The sequence below is a fragment of the Girardinichthys multiradiatus genome, chromosome 2, assembly GCF_021462225.1.
Source record: "Girardinichthys multiradiatus isolate DD_20200921_A chromosome 2, DD_fGirMul_XY1, whole genome shotgun sequence".
In the NCBI taxonomy this organism is placed as follows: Eukaryota; Metazoa; Chordata; class Actinopteri; order Cyprinodontiformes; family Goodeidae; genus Girardinichthys; species Girardinichthys multiradiatus.
Window position 1 is genome coordinate 50,686,979 of NC_061795.1, and position 4,091 is coordinate 50,691,069.

At 38.8% G+C, this 4,091-nt stretch overlaps 1 long non-coding RNA gene across 2 annotated transcripts; it reads right to left on the reverse strand.

Moving 5' to 3' along the window:
* Positions 1–471: 471 nt before the first annotated feature.
* On the reverse strand, positions 472–2,380 carry LOC124861368. 2 transcript variants are annotated; one of them, XR_007036610.1, is made up of 4 exons: positions 2,294–2,380; positions 1,822–1,923; positions 1,303–1,411; positions 472–1,207 (listed from the first exon to the last, which is right to left on the reverse strand). It is a non-coding gene; the product is annotated as an uncharacterized LOC124861368 (long non-coding RNA). The 2 variants fall into 2 exon arrangements; XR_007036609.1 differs by having other exon boundaries at positions 472–1,411.
* Positions 2,381–4,091: the final 1,711 nt, after the last annotated feature.

Genomic DNA, 4,091 nt, shown 5'->3' on the forward strand with positions numbered 1-4,091 from the left:
TTCTCAGGTTTTTATAGAGGATGATCTGAAAGGAGAACATATCCAGGTAGCAGCAGCTGTCTGGAGGACAATGTCTTCTTGATTTTAGAGGAGAATGGGTCGACTGGTTCCAGATGCTTGAAGGGCAACAGTAACCCAAATAACCAGTGGTTCTATCCAAGGTCTGCAGAACACCATCTCTGAACATATTACATGTGGTTTGATTTGTTTATACTGTCATAGCAAAAGATCTGTTTTCATCTGCTTGTGTAGGAAACTCATATCTTCATCTTTTAAGCATACACATAAAATTACTCTGAAAATCAAACTAACAAGAATTTAAACACCTGAAAATTTAAAACAAAATTACGTAGCAATGAATCAAACTATACGTCCGAGTTTCCCTCTGAAAATGTTTTTAACATTTGGGAATCAAACTGAAAATAATGTTCTAATCTTTGCAACACAAACACACTGCAGTACAATTTTCAATTTTCTCTTAATTCATTTATTTTAATTCCAGATGTTTAATGTTAAACAATCAATTAGATCTGAAACAACAAAACCACATCATCATTTATAAAATAAAATCACACAAGAAGAAACAGAAAGGGGAAGAAATCAAGTTATTTTGCAAGTTTTCTGTTTAAACTGAAGCTTTGGTGAAATTTTGTGAAAAGAAGTAGACAAAGTGACAAAGTGTGGTGTTTCTGGTGCAGATTGAAAAATGCCTCAATCTGTTTGTTCAATGAGATAAAAACAGAAATATAAAGACATATGGTAAATAGTTTTATTTAATATGAAAATTATTGTGATATGTTTTATGTGTTTATGCTTTTAAAATGGATTATTTCCCAGAGATATGAATATATGACGTGTACATTAATGTTTCAGGCAGATTTATATTTGTTTTATAGAGTGAATGTACAAACATGCAATAAAGTCATTGTTCATCTTACTCTGTTCCTTTAACAAGATAAAGAGAACTTGATGAGCACACAGAGGAACGGAGAGGTAAGGGACAGAGAGCCACAGCTGGGGACTTCCTGCACGCAGCTGTCTGTTTGCTTCAACCACTCTGAGTGGACTAATGGATAAATCCCCTCAGAGCCGAGAAGGATGTCAGCTCCATGATTTGCTCCTTCCTTCTGGCTGTATCTCTGTCCTCTGGATGGAGATACGTTTGCTGTTTCTGTTGCATTTGAGCACACACTGACCACACAGACTACTATAATACAGCAAAGAGGGAACAGTGAGAACCGAGATACATAAAACCCTGAAATAGTAGCTTCAAAAACAGCATTACTCTACTTCTCATCTCACTTCTCTCTTCTTTGAGTCTGGCTGATTGTGTTTCTCAGCTCGCTGCATGTTGTGCAGAACCAGTCCAACCTGCTCCCTCCAGCATGCTCTCATTGTTGAAGATATAAAACTAAACAAAGAAACATAAGACCAACTCATAATATCGTACTGTTAGCAGTACTGGCTGTGAATCAACTCAGTTCATTATACTTTGAAGTAACATCCCTGGCCATAGATGATTGCATTGAGCATTTATGGAAACAATAGGGTAAAACAGTTCATTTGCTTGAAGGGGCAGACATTGTATTGTGCATATTAATAGTGCTATGCTGAAAATGCTGGATTAGTCAGCTAATAGGTTATCAATGTCAACAAAAGCCACGGAAATGATATTCATTTGAGTGAGAGGTAGTTGTTGCAGCGCCATGTGATGCCAATATGTATATGACTTTTTTTCTATTACTTGTAATTGCTACATGTGATTAGTTCTCCCCGAATGAATTGCTGTCTATTTTTGTGTTATTTAAGCTCTGTGCTCACCGGAGAGGATGATTAACCAGGCGAGGCTTGAAGAGCGGCCAAAGGCTGTTTCTCTCCTTTTGAGCGCAACCCTGAAAGCCATCCGGTGCCATACTCCAAGTCCTGTTGTACAATGAAGTTATACATAGGATGACAGGAGTGCTGATGAATGGATGGGCACATTAAGATAAATGACTTCTCTGAGAGAGACAGCGATGATTGACAGTGAGACATAAAAGCTGGGACAATCAATGGCATGAGCAAAAAGGGAAAAGAAAATGATCACCAATGTGCTTAAAACATATAAATGAGTCATATACTTTGATTTATTATCAATGACTAGAGAAGGGAAAATCTTAAGAAAAACAGCAGGAATGTAATTTAATCAAGTGCCTGCTGTGCATGCAGACCCTTGCTCACCATACTCTCTAACAATCCAAGCTGAATAGATGAATAGATGAGTATCTGTAAACGGTACAACTGGCTTGATTACATGTATGCCTTTAGTATGTAGATACGAGGCCTGGGTTGGTTTCTCTGTTCTTGAGTCAAACGTAGCAAATTCCCCACCGAGAGTCCCTCTATTCCTCTTCTCACTCACTGCATGGGCTTTAGAAGAAAAGCTGGAATATGATTATGATTGAATGCGGATTATGAACCAGGAATCAAGAAAAAATTGATGGGTATAAATATTCACATTTAACCAAGACGGACTCCATTGGTAGCATCCATGTAGTGAAATATGTGAAGACACAGAATTCTTGCATATGCAGGAAATAAATCCACGTGGAATATAACTTACCTCCAGAGCTTACCCTCAGTACCACAGACCAACATCTCTTCACATTCTTGCTTTTTCCGGCAACTTTGCTTTAGTTTATGATTTTTAAATAAAACGTATTTTCATATATTCATCTCTTTAGTTCTTCCATGGTTAAATGGTGAGCATAATATGTTGTCAGAAGGTTGAAAATCAAAAAACTTGCAATACGCTGCATTTACTACCTCACCCTCTCCTAAATTGTGCAATTAAACCGGATAATGGCAGCTGTGACTAAATAGCTCAGAGAAAAAGAAAGAAAATGATCAAGAAAAAGGAACGATAAGAACCTTATCCTTATCTTAAAGACTTTGCCTGACTGGATAAATACAAAGAATCCACAATCAGAGTTCAATAATTAGATCAATTAAGCCAGCGGGTAATCAGATGCAGAAGGTTCCGGCTCACAAAAGCTCCCTGGTTGAATTTTCTGTTCATGAAAATAGCAAACCAGCCAATTACAGCAGCAGCTCAATGCATTTATTCATCTAGAGATAGTAAAGGTGACTTGATAGAGTTCTACAGTAATTGATCATCAGAGGAGGAAAAGGGTTTTATGTGACTTTGAATGTCTCGTGGTTGTTGATTCCAGATGGGTTGGTCTTAGTATTTCAGAACCTGCTGATCTGCTGGTATTTTCACCCAAATCTACTGTATCTTTTAGGTTTACAGAGAATGTGTCTGAAAAAGAGAAAATATCCTTGTTAGCCTTGTTGATGTCATTGGTCAGAGGAGAATGGGGTGAGTGGTTTCAGACAATAGAATGGCATCAGTAGCTCAAAGAACCATTGGTTCCAACCAAGGTCTGTAGAATCCATCTCTGGAGCTACATGTGGAACCTCAAAGCAGATTGGCTACAAGAGCAGAAAACCACACCTGGTAGAACTCCTTTTAGGTGAGATCAGGAGTCTGGATTTTAGCTGAGGTGTTCAGATGGTCGGGCCTCTAAGCAGTCTCAACAGTTAGCAGATTTCAGTTCAAAAGAACACCTTTGGGATGTGGTGAAACAGGAGATTTTGATGGTAATGGTAAATGGACTGATCTTGTATAGTGCATTATCAAGTGCCCAGAGACTCCAAAGCGCTTCACACTACAATCAGTCATTCACCCATTCACACACTGACACAGATGAGGCTGCCATACAGTCAGCACCACTGAGCCGTCTGACCACCATCAGCAGGTCAAAGCGGGTGAAGTGTCTTGCCCAAGGACACAATGCTAAGATGGACAGAGCAGGTGTTTGAACCAGAAACCCACCGGTTACAGACGAACTCCTACCACCTGAGCCATAGCTGCCCCCATTTTCACCATAGATGTTCAGACAATGAATCTGCAGTAACTGTGTGATGCTGTCATGACAACATGGACCAAATTCTCTGAGGAATGTTTTTGACACCTTCTTGAATCTATGACATCATATTCTGAAGTCAAAAGTGGGTCCGACCTATTACTAGACAGGTTAACCTAATAT